This window comes from Apis mellifera, linkage group LG3, assembly GCF_003254395.2.
Source record: "Apis mellifera strain DH4 linkage group LG3, Amel_HAv3.1, whole genome shotgun sequence".
In the NCBI taxonomy this organism is placed as follows: Eukaryota; Metazoa; Arthropoda; class Insecta; order Hymenoptera; family Apidae; genus Apis; species Apis mellifera.
Genome location: NC_037640.1, coordinates 10703029 through 10727696, shown reverse-complemented (window position 1 = coordinate 10727696; position 24668 = coordinate 10703029). Strand labels below are relative to the sequence as shown.

The 24668-nt window shown below is 25.7% G+C and overlaps 1 protein-coding gene across 4 annotated transcripts in view; it reads left to right on the top strand.

The window, feature by feature from the left end:
• The first annotated feature begins 4621 nt into the window (after positions 1-4621).
• LOC413791 (TBC1 domain family member 24) overlaps positions 4622-24668 on the top strand; it is a 39501-nt gene continuing 19454 nt past the window's right edge. For 2 of the 4 annotated variants that reach the window (XM_006567976.3, XM_003251110.4), the window contains exon 1: positions 4632-5152. The gene's annotated coding sequence lies outside the window, so the exon portion shown is untranslated. Of the gene's footprint in view, positions 5153-24668 lie in introns of all 4 variants that reach the window. The other 2 variants (XM_006567974.3, XM_006567975.3) reach the window with 2 other exon arrangements.

Here is a 24668-nt window from a genome sequence, read left to right as displayed (position 1 = left end):
TCATGAGTGAGATAAAAACAGTGAATATGCAACGAAAAATATAGACTCGGTCAGTTTATTAGATAAAAATAATAATAGGCTATTTCGCGGTAGACGAACAAACTGTGAGAAAAATGAATTGATGATTAAATTGATAATAAGATATTTTTGAAATTCTTTATTTTGTACTACAAGAATATTAATTATAGAAAATTAATAAATAAATAAATTATAATATTTATGATCTAAGCAATTCAAATATTATATTCAATTTTGTACACTGGAATCATTATTAATAATTATAATAATAATTATTAAGCAAATATCTGCCATGTGATTGCATTAAATTCAATCTTTATGTTTTATATTTTTATCTATGTTTTATATGTCGAAGAATTAAAATAACAAATATATGATTAAAAATCGATTTTTCTAACTTTTAGGGTTAAGTAATTAAGATTTCTAAAATTCTTGAATTCCCTTTGAAACAAATCATAACTATAATTCTATATATTCTATACTATAAATAGATATTTGTAATACAATCATAAATTATTTTATAAATCTACAACAAATCAAAAATATTATGAATACTTTAAAAAAATATATTTAGTTCTTAAATGATTGTTACTATCAAATCTATCTTATTATCAATAACATTAATTACCTAGAATTAAATCTTAGATTAATATTTGCGACTGTATTCTTTCGTCTTTAATTAGCCAAGTATAAACTAGCATAGACAAAATGTAATACGGTGTTTTTTCTATCTTTTGCTGAACGTAGGTATTAGCTTTCAGAACAGTCTATAAATGGAAATGGACTCTAAAGCAATCGCTGTTAAACTTATTCTTAAACAAGAACGACTTTTGCGCCGAGAAATAATCGCGACGCCCTTTAATTACCACATATATCGATACTTCCAAGGCGAGGGATATTTGCTATCTTAACGATAGATTGTAAATAATATATTGTATAACAAATTTGACGACGAACGATTCATCGATCTCTTATTATATATTTTCGAAAAGAAGAAAACAAAAATGTTTTAGGATTTGAATTAAAAGAAGGATTTCTGGAACAACCATGTGAAATTTATCTGCACTTTTAAAATCGATCATGTGCAAAAATCGATTGTGTCAAATAACTCTCGCCAAATTTCAATTACCAATGTTTTAAATGTATTATTCCAATGAAAAAACAATAAGTAATATCCCTAGCGAATAATCGATAAGCGTCAAATAAGTAATAATTACTATTAATGTGTTACTGATCTCTTATCGACAACAACAAAAAAAAATATTATATGTGTAATTAACATTTAAATAGGTACAATGGTAAGTATTAAAAAGTATCGATAACCGATAGTCTGCAGATTTTCGATACTTTGGTTAATATAAGTTTAAAGATGTTTGCCAAAGTATTAATTATCGCCATGACAAAAAAAAAACATATCCACAAAATGCATTGTATTGCCGTTTAAAAATAACAAAAAAAATAATCTGAATACTAAAAGAAGTATCAAAAGGAGAATCTCGAAAAACAAATTGATTCAAAGTAATATCGATTTTTATTCCATTATTTTTAACGATGATGTAATTTGTTTGTTTGTTCAGCAGCATGAGATATCGGAATTTAAGTGATTTTTTATCAGGGGAGAAACAAAATTTTATGTAGTCAACAACAATGTATATCGAAATAAATATATTACTGATACTATATGTATGCTTAAATATTTATAAAATTTAATTGTATAATATAATAATATATTTAACAAAATATATAATTTTTAAGATTAATAATTATTCAAATAACTAAAAAAAAAATAATTCACAATTAACAAAATTTTTTAATACAGATCGACTTATTTTGTAAATAATTTTTAATAATGACTATAATATAACTTTCTAGCGCAATTAATGATTAAAATATTATTAAAATTACATGTTATTTAACAAAGAAGGAAAAAATAAATAGATAATTTTTCACTATTTTATTCTACAGACAAATAAACTTTAATGTAAATATATTGAATCAAAAGTGTTGTTATACATAACAAGCAAAGCATTAAATAATTTTCAAATTAATTTTTCTCGATCAAAATATTCAACAATCAAAAATTTTAAATGAACTCAAAAATAAGAAAACCATAACTTCAAAATATTCATATATTTTAAATATAAATATTAAATTAGATTTATCATAATTTATTATGTATATATTTTATTGCTGCTTTACACAAACAACAAATTGCATAATAATCGTCATTTTGAGCTTGAAAATCTTCTGCGAAGATTGCACATCAAGATATTATATAATTTTTAAAAATAAATGCATTAATGCATTAATTACAAAAGAATTGCGTTAAATAGTCCGATTGAAAAATATTGGCATTATACGATAATCTATTATTAATAAGTCGAATAATTTTAGTAATTGCTACAATTATATATGAAAATGAATTGCTCCTCATTTTTGTGAATAATTTAATAAACTCAATTCATGGCATTGGCTCTATTAGGGATTGATCTCTTGAATAAAATTTTTGACCAAAATTCAATTCAAAAAATGATCATAATGATAATTCTTTAGAAATTTTTTTAACTTATATGTTATTTTTAAAATTATATTAAAAATTCTATATGATTTATGTTACAATTATCACATTTTTAAATATTTTTATATAATTACTTTCAAACATTCTTCATACTCTCTTTTTCTTATCCTAAAATTATTATTATAGAACTGCCATGGAAATATGTAAATTATTTGAATTACATTATATAAAAAACCAAAAAATATATCATAATTATATCATACTTATACAAATATCATAATTATTTAAGGAATCAATCCATTTCTACATCGTTCATAAATTACAATAAAATTACAATATATTGTATCTCTTGCAATGCAAAGATAATATTAAGCAAAAAAAAATATGAAATGACATTTATATTATATATGTGTCTCATCTATAGGACTCTATACACGTGTGTAGAACCTTGATACTAAAAAACAAAAATATAACCTACAATTCATACGAAACACAATTCACTGAGCATATCATTTGTAAGCGAGCGATTACTATGCTATTATATTCAAAATCCCTTTTCAATTATATTCACCTGTGAAAAAATAAAAAAAATTCCGACAATTCCGCTGTATTTAAGAAATAAATATAACACTATGCTCACACATTTTAATTATGCGATTTATTATGTAGTTGATCATATTTTTCTTACTATGCAATACGCGCCGTTTTAACATATTTATGTAATGAGACTCATGTGCAATTAATGTATCTACAATTATTTACAGATTAACTAAAAGAATATGTATTTTTCTTTTGTTTTCTCTATTTTTAACTATTATTATGTTGAATGTTTTTAATATGCGTACGAAATTTTCGATCAAATGTTATTGCTTTTTTTATAATAAGTGTATGAAGAAATGAAATAAAAATGTGTTAGAGCCATATATTTTAAAAATTAATAATGTTCAAATGATTAAAAGATCATTGAATTATTTTAAAATGAAAATATTTCATCTCAAGTTTTTACTCATTCTATTCAATTAAAAATAAATTAATATAAATAAAAATTTTTAAAAGCATCGCAAATAAAAATAAAAAAGATCAAAATGATTTCAAAAATAATTTTTAAGTCAATTCTTATATTTTAATTTCATTATAAATTATAAAGCTATGAGGAAAATATGATAAGAATTTAGATCGTTAAATGAACAAAAGTTTTTTTTTCTAATATCTGTTGATTTTGTAATTGAATATATTTATTTTTAATTCAAAATATATAATATGTATATATATACAAAAATGTACATAGGAATCATCATTATAAATTTATTTAATTTAATTATTTAACAAATTATTTGTAATTACACATAAATATAACAAATAGTAGTCGTCCATTTTTAAACTGTTGTTAATATAAAAATACTGTATAAAATATTGTATTAGCACTGCACTTCAACAATACGTAAAATCATAAACGCATAATCTAAAATAAATTCTTCTAAGAAATTGCACAACAAATATATTATTTATTTTTCAATTATCAATATCATACAATGCCACACCAATTTACCAGCTACGAACTATTAGACGGTTGATATTAGACTGGTTTCATACATTTTGTTAGTAAAACACTACATGTTTATTTAATATCGAATAAAATTTTCAATATGTAGTTTTTTTTTTATGGATTATATTAAATATATTTAAATATATAATATTTACAATTTGATTTTATTAATTTCATAAAGAAAATTATTTAATGTCCAATAAAATAAAATTTTTTTATATATTTGGCTTTAATATAATACACGCATATAAAAACAAATCTCGATATTATTATACGAGTACAAAACTAATCAAATTAGCTTCATTTATGTTATATTATTTTATTATATATATTTATGTTGTATTATAAACATTTTATTTAAATTTTATTAATAATTTGAATATATTTATTTTAAAAATTTTATTTAAAAAATTTGATAACATGGAAATTAATTTTATTTTATCGTTACATGAAAATGTTATTAAAAATATAAGTATAAATGCCTCTCTATATATTATATATTTCTGGGCAACGCTCGTCATAGGAGGGCACCACTTGAGATGTTAGAGAACTAAAAATCGTGATCCCGCAGTTGGTCTTGAAAGAATGCAATACACGGACGTATCGTGACCGTACATACGAGGTCGAATTGTTCTGTAGCGATTCCGCTTGTACCGATACTTGTATGCTAACAGTTTCGAATCTTCATTTATAGTAACGGGTACGCGTATCATTGAAAAACAACAAAATCTATACGGAAATATACGTGACAGTAATGACAGTGCCAATTACACAGTCGTGGCTTCGCTACGTTTAGAAAATCGCTAAAGCATTAAAATCGACAAGAAAAGTGCGTATACGTGAGTGAATAGAGTGTCTCACCCTGATCTCCGCGCCCTTCTGAATCGTTGACAGTAGTTACCGTGATTTTCTTTGAACGATATTATCGATGACGTGCTGTGGATCGATTTACGAGGATAAAAAGGTGTTGCATGCTGCGTGCTAGGGCAAAAAACAAGAGTTTTTATTGTCACATTTTAACCATCGAGGTGGGCTGCACCGACAAGACTGTGGACGTTCCTAGATTGGCGGTAAATACACATTTATCAACTGTGTACCTTCTTCGTTCTTTCTCGCTCTTGTGAATTTGCTTTTTCTTCTTTTCACTGCTTATGTCCTATCGTCATTCATCTATCATATGTGCCATTTCGAACGCGATTGAATGCATGATAATTTTTCTACCATTTCTTTCTAATTTTTTTTTTTTCTTTCAATTCTTCATATGACATTCTTTATATATATGTACGTATGATGTATATATATATATATACATATATATATATAATGTATATTTGTATGTATGAGTCTTACCAGTTCGCCCTCTCGCCGGTGTCACGTATTAATATTGATCAGAGGGCCGGTAACCCGGAGGAAGCGATATCGCCTGCGCTTTTCCAAGCACGAAAACTTTAGACTCCGCCCTGCATCAATTTTCTCTAGATAAAGAGTTCCTTTTCAGAGCATATATATATAATTCTTCTGAAGTCCTCAATTACGAGATTCTTTCTTGTTGCACACATTTGCAGACACACATCAGAATGATTTACGAACGTGCAATAAACGTCACTCATCATCGAGTGGGATCCTCCCATCCTCGATCACTCTAGAATCGGTATTCGCCGTTGTAATCTCTGCGAGCATTAATCCAGTTCTTCAATGCTTACCCACACAGCGTCTTTTAGATCGGCGCCGGATGCTGTTCGCTAATCGTTTGGATAGCTGCATCCGTTCCCTTATGAAGGGACCGATGAATACGTTTAGGTAATAAGGATACACATTGCCGTGGATCGTGAAATCGGCACGATCAAACATCCTCCTCCCGCGTTTGAGCGTTTTGTCGTGGAAATCGTGCAGTTCCGTTCCCACTTGAAAACCGAGGGACCACGTTTACCGAATTACATAAGTCAATTAGTCTATTTTCAGATAGCAAAATTCTTAAACGTGCAAGTTATAAGCAGTGCGCTCGATTGGTATTCGTGATTTTTTTCTAATATTACTCACTTAAGAATTTAACTCGATCGTTAAATAAAGATAAAATATTTTTGAAAAAATGAATTGAATAATTTTTAATGTAATCGTATTTTCAATTTAATATAATATAAGTGTTTGATGAAGTATATGGAATTATTAAAACAAGAACTATGGTCAGGTAAATAAAATAAATTAACCTATTTGTAACTTGGTGGATCATTACTGCCAGACAAATGTATTCGCATGTGAATATTAGTAGTCAACGCGAGCATTTTGCTTGCGACAAACTTCATGCGAATCATCCTCGAACTATAAATGTATGAATAGATGGGCAAAATATATTTCCCATCTATTCATCAATACATACATAATGATCATTAATTATTTATTCTCAACAAAGAATAATTATTTAAATGTTTTATTATATGAAAAATATATTAATTAAGAAATAAAAAAACAAAATATAATTTGAAAAATATTATTTATTTTTTATTTATTATCTATTATTACGATTATTAGTTAAGATGTTTTAACTTGCATTTTTATATTCAATGATAATATATGTATAGTATGTATACTTATGTATATTCAAAATAATGGTATGCATTAATAATAAGAATAAAATTGAATAAAACATATATAAAAATGCAATATTTGTTCGGTATGATATTTAATAGCTGAAAAAAGATGAAAAACAGACTATGAATTCTAATCATTGATCGCTTTAGATGTATTATATCTAAAACATTAATCTCTTCTCTACTATAATTGCATATTTGCATTGATGATTCGCATCGTTCAAATTCTGTAGTTACATGAACTTAAAAAATTGTATTCATTTAATTTCATATATACATACTACAATGCAATTGATATTTATGCATATAGACAGATAAACATAGTATGTAAGTATGTTCAGTTATTTCTTAAACTCGAAGATATAAGAAAGTTGCTTACATAAAAGTTCAATCGATATAGAAAAGCACAATGCCAGAACTAGATATTTTTTTTTTCTAGTCATCGATCGCGAATACTTCAAGGTCATTTTCTTTTTTTTTTTTTTTTTTACTTTCATCGAAATTATTATTATACTTAAATTGGCAAAAATTCCACGATACGATTCAAACATAATAAAGAAATGAAATGTATCATTTTATTAGGCATTATTCAATGATTATTTATCGGACGTATGGCACGTGAAATGTGGTACACGGTAAATTTACACGTCAGGCGACATTTAAATCGTAGGCGTTCGCTTAATTTCAAGCTATAGAAGAGATAATCCGAGATAAAAGTGAATTGAAAGTGGGCTAGTTTTATCTTTCTTCTTACAGGTAGTTCAATTTGAACATTTTAATTGAATCTTGATTTTAGAATGTGTATGTGCTATCGAATTCTAAATTCGAGTAATATAGGATTGAAAAAAATAATAATTTTCTTTGAATCTATGTGTATGTGAAACATGTGTTTCGACTTTGAAGTATGTTAATGGGTTCCGTGCCTACAGATATGTCTGGGTCATCTGCTATTCAGGATAAATATAATAATAGCGAAAATATTTAATACATGTTTGTATGTAAACACGAAATGAATTATAGATCTAATAACATTTGGTTTTTTTTTTTACTTATATTATTTTTATCATATATTGTATTATTTTTTTTTAATTAATAGTTCTGTTTGTTTCTTTTCACAATACTTCACAATTTTATTTTTACATTTTCTAGAAAAGAAATCGATAAGTTTCTTCAACATCGATTCACGTCATCGCTAAAAGTAGAAGGAAAAATTGAAGAATTAATAGAGTTCGATATGAAAGTTTGAATGAAAGTCTATTTTAAATCTAGAACTGTATTATAAAAAGTTTTAATGAATTAATAAAAATTCTTCTCGTTGAATATAATATTTATCGCTAGGGAAAATTGAAATGATTTATTTTAATCTTATTTTGATTTAAATTTGTAACTCAATTTTACGTAAAAAAATCATTTCCTTAATGTTTGATATATCTTATCGTTCAAATACGAAACATGAGTTTTATCTTATATAAATGGACACTAGATATTTTTGAAATAAACCGTTTAGATTTAAATTATATCAAAAAATAATTCCATATCTGTAATTTCATATTTTTTTTATATAAATTTTTTTCTTTTAAACAAATATTAATTTTAAGAGAATAGGAAATAAAATATAATTTTGAATTATAAATGAATTAATTCCGAATTAACGAATGATATATATTTCATTATATTTATCATTAAAATTTTGATTTTTAGAATAAATCTCTCTAAAATTTTTATAAATTTTTCTATCATTCCGTATTTCGATTATCTTCAATTATTAAACATCGAAAACATGATTTGCTAATATTTCACGCTGTAACTTCATCTACGATAATCATAATCGATACTTCAAATTGATAACGATCTCTGACTATCTTTTAATTCAAAAATTTCAAATTAATAGATCAAACGCGCGAATGATTTTGAAATATACGGATAATATCCATATCCGATGGATCAATGCCGATTCAACATCGAATCTTGATTAATCAGCGCGAATTATGAAATTCAGAATGAACGTGCAATTTAACAGAGATAGATGTGCAACCTCGTGCATAACTTTCGATCCTTGTGTTGCATTAATGAAATTCTTATCCTGATATTAAATTGATGAAATATGTTTTGTGTAATAATTAGCGATACAACTAACCGTGAAAAAGAGGAATATTTTATGAATATTTCATTATTTCACCGGGAATTTTGATGAAAAATATATATACGTATGAATATATATATATGTAGCAGATTCGTAAACGATGTAGAGGTTAGAAACGCTGACTTATAATTTTTCACTTCTTAACTGTAATGATAATAATCTTACATTTTATTTTATTTTATTTTATATCAGTCAGAATTGAAAAAAAAATTAAAAATATAAAATTCTTTAATACCTGTTTGAAATCATTTCAGATATCGGAAAATAGAACATTTCCAGACTCACCGTGCAAGTTAACCTTTTTTGTACGAGCATGATTCACGACTAATTGAATTTCCTCTGCAACAGGTTTTAGATTTTCAGATTTTACGATATATTCGGTTTCGACAAGGTAAATGCTTTTAAATATTGTTGATCGATTAGTTGCTAAAGTGAGAACGATTGTTATGATGCAATAAGTAAGCGAAATATGTTAAGTCATTTTCAAGATATGTAATCGGTTTTGTTACAGCTGTTTTATTGATCGCTAGGAATTTGTCGCTTCTGAATTCTTTTCGAATGACGCTAGATTTTCTCTTGTAAAGATTGTAATACATTGTAATTTAACCGGAATTGTTATGAATATATTTGTAAATGTTGTTGGCAAACGTTTTGTTGTTTATATAAAACTATGATTCTTAATTTTATTCAAATTAGAATTTCATTATTTGTTCAAATTTTCTGAAAATGTTCTTCAATTATTCTCAATGAAATTTTACTTTTTATTTTCGTAATATTTAGTAATATTTATATAAAACTTCTTTGAAGATAAAAATTTCTTAATCGATATTAAATTATATATAATACTATTATTTATAGTATTGTATCATATTTATTTATATAGTATATTATGCACAATTTTAAAAATACTTCTGCTATGTAATCATATAATTTTCAAAGGAATTTCTGAATAAATGTTAGAATTAAATAGAATTTAAAAATTCTTCGAATAAAAATATGTATCTTAACTTCTCTACACTTAACAATTTTTTTTAAATTATAAAATGTCATTCAAACAGAATAAATTAAATACGTAATGCCGCTTTAATCCATAATAAAAAGCAATCATTGCAATATTTCCTAATAAATGGTTTATTACTTTCTTGCATGAAGATTATATGTAAATATCTAAAAGAATTATGATTTTTGCGATACTTTCAGGTTTTTAATTTTCTTGTATTCCAGAAATAAATATAATTCTGTTATAAAAGAACCATTTATTATCATTAAAGAAATCAAAACTCATCTGCAAATCTAGAAAGCATTTAATAACTTAAAAAAAATTTTAAGATATACAAACACATACCCTTTATTTATATTTTCAAAAAAATTCATAAACCAAAAAAAGAAAATAAATAAGTAAAATCATAAAAAAAAAAACATGTAAGGATTTATTTTCATTATATTTTATAGTATAAACATTTGCTATATTTATTTACTATTACCATCTATAAAAACAAAGATAATGCAGTTTTGCATAATATTATGTATATATATCTCCTCTTTGACATTCTATCAGGAAACCTTAAATTTCGTATGGCGTTGAGTTTTGTATAATAAATCCTCTTGTAATTCGCGAGGAAGTAGAACATGTGAGGGAAGTATTGCTTCAACGGAAATGAGATTTTATGCCACTTAACTTCCTCGAAACGATTCTTAATTTTTTTTCTTCTCCTCGTAAAAATCTATCTGAATTATTTATTTTTTTTATCCATGAATTATTAAAGCGCCAAAGATCACCGTTGGTCGATCACGAAACTCATTACGTCAAATAATTTATATAATAATTAGAAGAAATGTTCTCGTTTCAACGTTGTAACGACTAAGCAATATGAATAATTCCATCGGTGATCGTGATACAGTGCACTTTGCCGTGTTTTTAAACGTTCTTCTTTGTCCGTACACGCCTTACCGGATCGTATTGTGAACACTGACGCGCTAGCATGATAACGATCCCCGAGTATGAATGACCGAGTTCTTCTACACTAGAGTATACAATAGTTGCTGTGCGTCAGGGTAGCAAGTCTATTACTTATCGTATCTTTAAACGTTTCTCATTATCTTTTCACGTTTCAATAGTTCGCATTGTGGCGATCATTGGTGTAATAATAACAGGCCTCGTGTGAATAATTACATATATTTTTGTACATTATAGCGTATATAACGTAACACTTTACGTTGTTATTCAATTTTTTTTCTTAATTTCATTTATATTTTAATAATTTCTTTAATCGTTAATATATAAATGAGTTTTTATATATTTTCGTATTCGTTTATATTCGCATAGTTCAATTCTAATTTTATTAACCTCAGTTCAAGAAATAAAAGTGATCGATGAATAAATCTACGTTAAACTATATATAATAATACATGTACTATACATAAATTTTCCTATCATTTTCAACTATCGTGTTGACTTAACCTAACCATGTATCACTTTATGAATTACTAATGATTTACATAAATCTTTAAATAGTTGCATACACAATAATTTTCAATACGATAAAATAACCTGAAATTACGTTTCTAAATATTTCTTCAATGCATTTTTTTTTTTTTTCTTCAATGCATATACTCGTCAATAAAATACACACTCGATGATAAAATATTCCAGTGCTTTTTGCATGCTAATGCGTATAATGTTCGTACTTTTATACATTGTGTGTCTAGAAAGAAATACACGATCGCACGATCGACCCTCCGCGGCACTTGGGTCGATGTCGTTAAATCACGATGATTACGGCATTGGGCTTTATTACTCGGAAGTAGGTAGTTCTCGTTTCAGGGACTTTCGTGTATATATATATATATATATATATATATATATATATATATATATATATAGGTAGAAAGAGACGAGATAAAACGAAACTGAACTCTAATCTGTGATTCGTCCAGAGTCTTGCAATACTTATTTGCTTGAATTCTTTTTTAACTAACTAATCAACCGTACAACGGTTCCATGTGTCTTGTATCGAACGATTTAATCCATTCTGGCCGCCATCTTTTATGGCTCTACCTACGTAATTAAACTTTTTGCCACGATAATAGTTGTAATCTTTCAATTCCGTTTTTGTTTCGCTTTGTTAACCAACTCATTCAATTTAGACCGACCGTCGATCATGGTAAAACGTTTTTTTCAGATTAATCGTTTCATATAACACTTAGAAACGCGTTTACACGATTACCAAAAAGTTTGAAATAATGGATTTTGAATAACGTTCGTGTACAATGTATAATAATATTATTATATTATTATACACGAATAAATTAATCATATGTTCTATGATATAAATACATATTGTAAAGTAATTGATTCTTGTGATTCTTTTGTTTATAATAATATTCTTATGTAATTCAATATATTAATTAAAATAAGAAAATAATAAGTATTAATATCATTACTTAGTATAATATATGGTGACAATGGTTATAATTTTACATAATAGTAAACCGTAATGGTTGTCTCTGTGTTTGCAAATATATCCAAATAAAAAAACTTATCTATTTCCATACGTTATAATTTCATGTTTAAGTATTCGATCATTATAATGGACTACAAGTCCGGACAAATCGATCGTAAATCTGTTATGATATGATTTATACGCGATAACGTGCAATCTGATGGATAACCGTCTAACAAAAGGTGATGATATCAATAACGCTTTTAATCGTATGCGCGGATCTAATATTTAAATGTTAATCTCTTAATAAATCGTACGAATCATTTGTTATCGAAATATTTCTATACATATATTATAGAGTTGAGTGATAAAAAGTTTCTTTAATCGTCTTATGATATTTTTATCATATTTATAGTAACGAATCTAACGTGTTTTGATTTATTGTCGGTTTTATATATTTAAACTATGGATCATTGAAATTAATATATATATAAATTGAGAAAAAATAAACAATTGCGAATCTTTGTATAGTTATATTATATTTTGTTTAGTCTGATGAAATGTTGAAGATTCAAGGATTGAACTTAACCTATAATCTTGTTGGAAAGTTGTTTAGGTTAAGTATTTCTTAGGTTAAGCTCAAACTGACTGTTTTTGCCTGATAATGAGAAAATTTAATATATAGAGACAAAAAGAAAATATAAACATGATAAAGTAAAGGATATCTATTGATATCAAATCAGTGCAGCGATATAAATTCCGATTGATAAATAGAACATTAAATTGAACGAATTGTAAATCAATTTCTAAAATACTGATTCGGGGGGGGGGGAATGGTAATGCGTTATTACGTGTGTTAGATGCAATTCATTGGCAGAAAATACGTACAGAGAAAATTTACAATCGTGCGTGCACCATAGAAAAATATTTTGATTCTAGAAAGTATCAAAGTCTACGACCTGGCGTGGCGACTATTTTCGAACCGGCGTTAAAACTCGCGTTTCGTTATTCCACACTTTCGCGTGTTTTAAAAGTCGTAAACGCTTTCACGAGCACCGTCCTTTGAGATCATCACGATGTTACGCTCATTCTGCATTGATTTCATCATAATTCAGCGAACGTTAACTTTATCCCTACTCTACCAACTTCAAATATTTGTGGTGGCAAGGTATGCGCAAGTTTGAAAAATCACCTGCGCAAAACTGAAATATCGATAGAATATGCTATATTCTATAAATGAGATTGCTATAAGGAAATTGTGCTATGTAACTTATTTAATAATTAAAAATTAAAATAAAATTATTGCATAAATGCAAAACAATATTATTGATTGAAAATTATTAATTATTAATAGATATTTTAGGATATTTGATTGATGAAAAGAAATTTGAAGATAAGTCTAAATAACTAAAAGAATTAAAATAATCACTTTCATAAATAAAAGATTTAAATTTAAATTCCAATTTCAACAGAAAAATAATTATTTCTTTTCTTTTTTTTTTTTAGAATTAAAAAGCTATTATTTTTCAAAGTTGTCAGAGATAATTTATTAACCTATAATTTAACGAAATAATGTGTTGCGATAATATATGAAAAAGAGAAAAAGGATTTTTTTTCAAAATAATAAATGATTTTGCGAACGCATGAGATTTCGTAAAATTTGCTTTTTAAATTTTTTAAGTCCAACGTGAATTATATTTGATAATCTTGTTTTGATGATTTTTTTGTTGTAACTATATTTATTGTAACTCGAAGTACAGTTTATTTGTTGATACCTTATCTTGAAAAATACATATCATATTATTAATGTTTTTCAATCGGCAAATAAACAATTATTATGTACTTATTCATAACAACTTTTGATTAAATGATCGATTGGTAAAAAAAAAAAGAAAACATACAAGAGTTACTTGTTTTGCAAAATGATATTATCAAAAACAATGCAAAAATTTTATTTTTTTAAAAATTGCTGATAGCGATGATTATACCTCTTAAAAATTATTTATCAAAATCTTGGATAAACATCTTGTATAGATTTGAACAAATTGTAAAAATATTTTATTCTTTTAAAAACATTTAATATTGTATTTAAAATTAAATTCTTTGCGTTCTTTTCTGAAAAATGTTATCAATTTTAAAATTTCCATAAATAATAAACTTTAATGTTATTTATCATTATTTATAATGTAATCAAATCATTTAATTTAAACTTGAAAAATTAAAACACTCGATTCGAATTTATTCGAATCTTCTTATGTATTTTATTAAAAAAAGAAAAAAAAAATATTCCTAGTATTTTAAAATCATTTTTAGTCATACACATGACTAACCTATTTTAATAATATATGTTGTGTATCTCACGTATATCTTTATGCTGTTTTCCCGGAAGAAAACAGCTTACAGCGCCCCGCGCGGATCTTCCGATATACTACTATATGAACTATCCGTATCAAAACGAATGGACACAGCAAAATGACAGCGGCAAATCTCGAAGACCGATTGGTATGCAAAGCACGTCGATCTCTTCGCTGCAATTGCATTATGAAATCGTTTAGATGCGCGTTACATTCTTCTATCGTGCGTTAATAAACACATGAGCCAATCGTTGGTCAACTGCCAGCGATAGGGTGGTTTACCTCGTCCAGGTTAGTTTTAACATCGATTGCAAATGCGGTTGTGCATGGACCGGAAATTCATATGCTCGACATGCCTTCGTGCGGTTTATACACACAGATTCATTCTTAAAAAATGCCACGTGACTAGAAATATCCGATACGTAAATGAATTATAAATGTGTATTCTTATAGATGAGGTTCATAGAACTCGTTGAAGGAAATTAATAAATTTGAGAAATATGTACGCGTGCATAGGAATTAATGGAATTATTTTGAAAAATAATGGAACTTTTTAATTTTTTGTATGTATGATTGTAACGAAATGTAATTTATGAATTTAAAAAAAAATTATATTTTGAAAAGAATATAGAAAAGTTTTAAATAATGTCTGCAATTTATAATTTAACGCAAGTAAATTATGGTAAAGTGGAATTATTCGAATGAAAATTTAAGTTGGTATTTAATTAAAATTAAATTCCTGCTGATTGAATCCACTTATCTGAACATGAGCTATTATTTAAATGAGAAATCTCCACAAATAGAGAGGAAAATTAATGAATTCTATCGTATCGTTATTTCTTAATCAGTTCAGATAAACAAAATTTTTTTATTGAATATTTTCGAAAAAATTATTATTCTAAAAATTATCATTATTTTAAACGTTTAACACAAGAAACATATTTTATTGGCAAAAATCAAAGTTACGTTAATATTTTAAAAAATAAATAAATAAAATATTTTTTCTAAAACTCGTATTATAAATTTTAAAGTTTAAGTTATTCCAAAGTTTAGACAAGTTAAAACTGAACTTTTTATAATATATGTTGTTGTTAAGCCGGAGACTAAATAAACTATTATTATTATTATATTGTTGTACACATTATACGTTAAGTATACGTAGATGTATATATGTATACATAGATTTTCAGAACGCGGTTCTAAGGCAATAATGGCTCTAAGGCAATTCGTTCTAGAAAATGATCTAAATTTAATATGCACTATTAACTATTTTGTAGAAGCAATTAATTCTGTGAAAAAGGCCTTGAAATTGATAGAAGTCTTGGTTATCACAAAATATAGTAGTTACAATGAAAAATTAATTTTCCCTAGAAGCATAACTTAGCATAGATCAATTATTGGAACTGTGATTATAGTACGTATAGTATTTTCGTCATTTATGCTAGTATAAATATATTGTTGCTTTTAAATTAGAAGTACTTTAAGCATTAGTCAGAACGAGTAAAATATTCGTTTATGAATAAGACAACTCATTCTAAACGAATAAAGTCGTTTATTTAAACGGAAAATTACGGTGGATATTATAAGTTAAAAGTGAATTGTAAAAAATGAATAAAAATAGTAGTTATTGTTGAAATTGATTTCTATTATCTTATATTTTACATTTTATAGTTTTTTAATTATTCTATATATATATATATATATATATTTATATTTATTTTTAACACATTTTCACTCGAAATTTGTCATCTTTCTAACGTTTAAGATTTAATTTAATTTTAACAAATTAGAATATTTTTTTTAAAAGTAATTAGATATTGAACGAAACTTTATTACCGAACATAGAAAAAAACGAGAGATTGATAAATAGAAGAGGATACATTCTACGAGAGATGTAAAGAAAAAAAAAGAAGTTTAAAAAAAAAGAACGAAGAGATTAATAAACTCGAAAGAGATAAAGGGAAAAAAGATAATTGATAAGAGAACGTCATTAGATTAGACGAAATATTTTGTGTTTGTCGTTTAATATCGCTGCAATTATCTCTATTTTTACGCGAACAGACTTCTCGTTTATTTTTGTCACCACTAAACTAGAATGCACTTTACAACGCAGTATTCGCGTTGATCGTGTCTATATAAAGTGGCTAGTGAAAAACATGAAATGAGTGGGATCTATCGCGGCATTTGCATAAATTATTCGTACCTGCGCTGACCCGATTCTTTTTTTTTTCTAGACAATGCTAAGTAATTTATGTACGAATACGTAAAATTATGAAGATTTCATTTCTTCAAAAAACATATATATATATCTATCTTTTTATTATTTTTTTAAATAACTAAAAAATTATACGTGGAAATAATAATTCGAAAGAATTTTTATATTTTTTTATATGTATAATAATAAAGAAAAAAATAGAATCGTAGCGAGAAATAACAAATGTGATTGACGTAAATTATAAAAAAAATAAATTGAAAGTTATTCTTGCATAATCCCGTCACATGATATTTAGAAAGGTTTGATCTCGTTTTATCACGATTGAAAATTCCCCTCTACGAACTTTTTCATTCATGCTTTGTCGAGCATAATGTTGCGTACAAAATATATAAACATAATAATAATAATGCTATGCAAAATATATTACGTAGGATAAGATAATCTATTCTTCGCAATGTTAATATTACAAGAATAATATTCAATAATTAAAAATTATTTATGGAATATTATATAATATGTAATAAGCTAAATTTAAAATTAATCGTGATTTGTATTTATATTTTTATCTTAAAAATAAAGAATTTAAAATATTCGTCATTTATAATCAATCAATCAATAATTATGATTATAAATTGAAGAATTTACTTTGCATGAACAGAAATGTTTGTTACCAAAAGTTAGTTAGTTAGTTAGGGGAAAAAAGGCAATAGCACATTTAACGGGTCATTTCCTAGTTGATCGATGCAGCTCGGTTCATTGTGAAAGTATTCAATTCTATTCATCGATCAATGTGTTTATATGCACGTTATTTACACGATCTGAGATTAAAAGGCATATCATCTCTGCATTGTCTGAGGCAGATTTTAAACTTGAATGCACATTACACGCGGAATATCTCGCGGAAAATAAGGAAAAATCGTTTACATGTACTTCGTATATATATATATATCTTATGAAATCGATACAAAGTCGTATAAATAATATCTAATAATTACGTTATTTATTCTACAAAATTTATCTTCATTTATCTTCTCTATAGCGATACGAATTTTTCATGGTTGCTTATATAAATGCCTACAATTGCTTTTTATCTGAATCAGATTTAAAGATAGATTTAAGACTTCTAAACTTAAGTAGTTAATTGCGTTACTTTATTGCACCAGATACACAACAGTATTATTATAATCTCTGCAATATTGGTGAGATTTTAAAGTGTTAAATAGCGATTTTATTATACCTGATGTAACGTCGTACAGTAATTAGATACAATGTTTTTCAATGATGGGATAAAACTTTGTTAATATTGTGAAGAATATTGCGTTATAACAAATTTCTTATCTCATTCTCTTTGATACAAAGTTGAAATTTCTAGCAATATTCTATATTAATTTGTAAAATATAGTGAATTTGCTTTTATTATCTAAAATATCTTGCTTATTTTTAGAAATATTAAAAAAAAATGTTACAAACAAATATTGAAAATATAGGCAAAAGTTAAATGGTTTCAAAAAGAATATATGATGTAATTATTTTTTTCTTAGAAGGATGCGTCTTAGAGGTCATATGAAAGTCAATTTTTAAATAGAATCATATATTTCTTAGTGCATAATCGTTTGTCTAGATGCAGCATATTATTTTCTATAAAAAATCATTTGTAAGAAAAGTCATTAGTTTTAAAAATATTTAAATATTCCGTAAACTAATAAATTTTCGATTTACAAAGAAAACCATTGATTCCTGTATTAAAAAAAATACATGATTCCATTTAAAAAAAAATAAAGTTAATCTTCAAAAATTTTTTACATGTTCATTTATTAAAAAAATTAAATAAACATCAAAATATGTCTCCTTGAATCATTCAATTTTTGTTAAAAACATTTTTTAATATTTCTAAAACAAATGAGATACCTTGCATACTCCTAAATTTTCTATAATTACATAAATTTTCAAAAAATATTTAAAACTATAAGAAGATAGCAATTTGTGTTGTAAAAAATAAATATATTAAAGATAAATATCTCTAGAATTAAGTAAATTGTCAATGATTAATTCTTGACAATATGGATAAAAGTAAATGCATCAAATTCCAGAAAAATTTCATACAATTATATTTCTTCTAAAATTATATTCCCTTAAAAATTTCTTGGATTTTATATCGTCCTATAATAAAGAATCGTAAATTTTGTCAAAAATTTCAATTTTGTATAGGGAGAACATAAATGGATAGGAGATGGCGCGTGAAATTTTTCTAAAAAATTTTAAGCAGAAACTTTTGACCACTTTTTCGATTATTATTAAAACAATATAATTGGATATTTTGGGAAATATGATGATAATTCTTTTTTGTAATTTTATATACATTTATTATATATTTTATCAAATATATACTTACTTTTGCACATTTCTTTTGCATTGAATTTTTTTTTGGTAATTTTAAAGAGTCTAAAAATATATCAGGTGTCTCACGTAACTTTAAATAGAATATTATTTTTGGAAAGAGCAAGTTATTCCAAAAATTATGGTGAAATTTCCGATATGAAACAAACATCTTAGATGATCAAAATTACAATGACAACAGTTTCATTTCTTACATTTAATCTTAATCATTGCTCCATTGTTGCAAAAAAAATATATTCTTTTAAATAAAAAACTTTTCAATAAACTCACGTATTACGTTCGTATTAATTGTTAGCCTGATGTATATAGCTGATAAGCAATTATATACGTTGTTACGAATGTATAGGCAGAAATCAATGATACCTATAATATAAAAAATTTTTTTGCTAATGATTCGAAAACTAGATCCGATTATGCGTAAAGAAGAAAGTTGTTGTAAAATAATTCTTAACGATATCTCCCAAGATTATTATTAAGATTATTAAATGTGCGGAAAATTAATCGATAGATTGATCGAAAATATAGATATAATCGAATATTATGAGAGGTTGTGCGCGAAATTTTATGGAGGATATCGAAGACTCTGATCAAAAGTGTTTGCAGGGTCTTCTCTGGTGGACGTTGTTGTTTTGTTTTAAATGGCTTCAGACTTATTCTTCCATGCAAATTCAATTATTTCTTATCTTTTTTTTTTCTTCTTTTTCTTCTCTTCTCCTTCTTGGATAGACGAGAAAAAAATCGGCTGCGGTATTCGAAAAATCGATGGAGAGATCGATGTTTCTCTTTCTTTATTAAAGGAAAAGATTAAAGGAATTTTCATTTATTTATTACGAGAAGAAAATGCGAGGGAACGACGAATATTGATCATAAGATAAGGTTAATAAAATCATAATTAACAAATTGCAAGTTGTGTTTATTAATTTATTATTTGTTGATAAGAATTTTGCAAGTTAAAAGATTTTAATATGCAATAGCACGATAATAATGTGAAATACGTGATACGCTATGAGATGATAGTAGTAGTAGTATTATAGGCTTAAAAAAAATATAGATAGAGATATAGATTAGAAGAGTATTGATATATATATATTTATACGGATAGATATGTAAATGTCACATGGCGTAATAGAAGGTTGACATAAAAGATTCGTTAGACTCTTGAAACAATTGCTATCGTAATAATGTCAAGAATAAAAAATTATTTCAGATGACAGTAATTTATATCCAACATGTCGTCTCGCCAGTCAACACGACAACATAATTAGCAAAATCCATCGACTATCCTTTCATCGGAAAAATTCATTTAAATTTAATTTAAATAAGAGACGAGTAAATAAGATGTATGGAATCGTAAATTATTATAATTAATTTTGATTTTAAAATCTTAAGAGGAATTTAAAATAGATTATTTCTTCTTTTTTATCATTCTTCATAAAAATATTAATGTATCTTGCAATTGAATATCGATATAATACAAATATATTAATAAATTATAATTAATATAACAAATTATCAATTTTATTACAAATATAATGTAAATTTTCTTATATAAGATTCCAGATGAATACGTTTAAACTACAATAAAAACAATATAATATAAATAATAATATAATAAAATATTCCATTTACTGACTGAAATTGGACTGAATAAGTAATGCTTTACAAATAGATAAATAATTCATAAACAGATAATAAATATCTATAATCAGTTGAAAAATTATCTGTTACAAGAAAGAAAAATGTTTGGCTATAATGTATTCAGGTGATGAGATATACATATATATATATATATATTAAGAAGAAGTAAATAGTGAACGAAATGATATCCAACCAAGAAAAAAATAAAAAAAAGAAACGTAATTTATTGATAGACAGAGTGGCAAAGAAAATGAGTAATTATGCTCGGTGATGTAATTTCATCTCGTTTGGCGATAAAAGTTAATTGTAATGAATTGATCGATGATAGTAACGAACGTTACAAACATTGTTTCTGGTAGTAATGATTATTATGGAACGAATGTTTATGTTATATAAAATCGTTTTTACATAACCTTGGTACAATAAAAAAAAAAAAAAGAAAAATATCCATAAACGTTATACATTTCATAACAAATAGTGAAATGACAAATGATACACAGTAGCATTGTGTATTTCGAATATTATTGTAATCGACAATTCTTCGCCTGTCTTAATCCATTGATTACTTACAACTTAATATCGATCAATTTTGTGTTCTTATTATTTTTCCCTTTAGAATTACAAGTTTAAATTTAATAATAGATCTCGATCTCAACACAATAAATAAAAATATCACGATATAAGATATATGTTCTATATGTTCTTAGAAAATTAATTCCTTTAGCATAACATCATCTTTATTTCGTTACCTATTACTGTCTCCACAGTTATTCGATGATGTGTTCAAAAGGACTGCATGCTTTTTTTTTCTTTTTTTAATACGTTTCATTTCCATTTAAGAACAGATCAAATAATGAATAATATTTCGCATAATATTCATAAATATTCTAAACAAATAATCATCAGAAATTAATATTCACTACAAGATCGATTTTTGTTATTATATTTTGAATAAATGTAAATTTATGATCGTGGTTAATTCCATCCTCTCGTTTAATTTAATTTTATTTTATTTGGTTTTATATAGATATTTAATACTGGTTCTAAGAAATTCGTTGAATGGGATGTATAAATAATTAATTCTAAATCGAAAAATTCCTTTATTTATAGAAAAAAAAAAAAAAGATTTATATGTTCGCTTTCTAATAAACCACTAATAGGAACGGATTTACTTTCACGCTGCAATTACGTTTTCACGATGTTTGCTTTATAATTACTTGCACACGTTGTGATCACGATGATCGCTCGCAAATGCTCAAATTAGATGTTAAGAAGCTCGAGTGCCCGCCAATACCATCACGGTTTATCTTTTAAACTTAATTAGTTTGTAATTGTATACCGCTTTTAAAAATGAAGCTAGTCGAACGCATTCTGGTAAAATTAAACTTAAGGAGTAACAAGTTTTTTTATTCTCTCTCTTTTAGATAACTTTTAGTTGAAAAAAAGCGTATGATGAGGAAAATGTACGGAATGAAAACGATTAAATTAATGACAAAAATATTGAAAATTAAATTATAAGAAAGTAACTTCTAATAAATAATTTTTCAAAAAACACAGTTTATCCATTTGACTTATTTATAATGCGGAATTTTTTACTTGTTTTAATTCTTTTATTTTTAATTTCTCGTATAATTTTATGCTCTTCGAGACATGTTTTTCCAATCGAATGCAGTGAAATCAGGGAATTATATATATATATATATATTGCATTACTTTCTTTTCTTTTTCTACGAACAAATTGTAGCAATTACCTGTATCGTAACTTTGCTTAATTTATTTAGTTTTAAAGTAAAGAAAAAATAATTGGAATTTAAACGAATAATTTTTAAAAAAAAAAGAAAAGAATAATAAATTGAAACTGTATGCAATATTAAAACATGTTAGAAATATAAATCTTAGACGTTTTCTAATTGCTTAAAAAAGCTATTATGATCTAAATTGATAACATTTTTAAAGAAAACAATTATTTCTTCGAATATTTTCACTTGTATAAAAAATAAATTAATAAATAAAAAATAGGAAAAATAGAAATGACTTCTTTAATTAAAAAGAGAAAAAAGAACATACCCATTTCTAAATGCAAATGTTTTTAATCCAAAAATTCCAAAACATATGTACATTTTTTGTATGATAAAAAATTAATTATATTTTAAAAAATATCTTATTAATATTTTAATTATAATTACCTCGTCATTTAGAAATTGCCAAAGAGTATCAAATTGCAGTAATTTCCTCTCGTATGTTCCGTTTTCTTCATTTTCTACCAAATAAACTTCAACAAAATACCGGGCAGAACGCGGTTCAAAACTTCAAACGCGTTTCCCTTCCTGTTAACATCGGTGTCCGTGAATTATTGCACAATATCACCAATTCGTCTGTATTTCGTATTAAACACTGAACGACTTGTGTTAATTATAGCTCGCCCGTGAATATATAATATATATATCCGTGAGTCCTATTTGCGCGCGATTATCGATTAAAAATCCAATAAACCGTGTTGATGTGAGCAACGATTACTTTAACGCCAAAAATCAAATATAAGAGTTAAACAGTTGTCCGACCAGTTATCGACAAATCGACCGTCCAATGGCCTGGTATAATCGATCATCGACACCGAAAACCGGATTATGCAATTGAATTGCCTTTATACAACAAACATTTAGGCCAATGTCACTTTGTTTTGATAAATTAATTCGATCCGTTACGAAATTTCGTGAGATGATCAATTTGTCTTTATTAATGTGAAGATTTTGATGAATGCTGACAAAGTCCACTTTTTTTTTTTTTATTGAAATGAATTTTCTATTTTTGTTATCTGTATTTATTTATACGCACACGATAATTTGTAATTACAATAATAGAATACAATTACGATATAACGAATAATATAATAATACTGAAATTGGACATTAATAAATAACAATAAGGATGATATAGATATAGGATTAGTTAAACAAAAAGAATTGATAAAATGAAAAAATTTAAATAGGAAAATCTTCAAAGATCTTCCTTATTATTTCGTTCTACGTCCAAAAATACAATGATTCTTAGCAAGTGTAATTATACGCACATGTAACATGTAAAAAAGTGAAAATAACTACAATACTTATAATAGACGGATACATCTCATTAAAATAGCGCGATGTCGTATGAGAGAAGGAAAAAAATACTTGGATATAGCATGCGCACCTGGTATCATGTGATTTGGACCGATGCCATTGAGAACAAGTCTTCTGATGCGTTCCTATCGCGCTAAAGGAAAAGATTTCGAGCTCCAGTTTCGAGACGTCGATAAACTCGATCCATTTATTTTGTTCGACGATTTTCATTTATCACTATTACTCAATAAATCAATGTCTAATCGTTCCTTTGTTCTTTTACTGTCGATTCGCATTCGATTCAATCCCATTAATCGAGATAATTTCTCTCGATGAAAATTCACGCGATATGTTGTAGTATAGTGATTCATACCAGAGTTACCAATGTAATTTACGTATGAACATTTGAAAATATTTATTTTTCTTTCCAACGTAAAATAAATATTTTGGATAAATAAATGTGTATAATAAATGTTCTTTTTTTAAATAGAAATATCAAATAATATAACGTAAATAAAAAATGATTATTTTATCGTAAAAGTTTCTATAATTTTTATTTTTAACCTACGATTGAAAATACAGATATTTCTTTCTTCTTTAATTCGATTTTATCTATATCGATAACGAAGTTTCTTTAACGAAGAAAAAAAATCTTCCTTTCTATAGAAATTGATTATTTCAATGCGTCGAGCATTGTTAGTTTAGTGCTA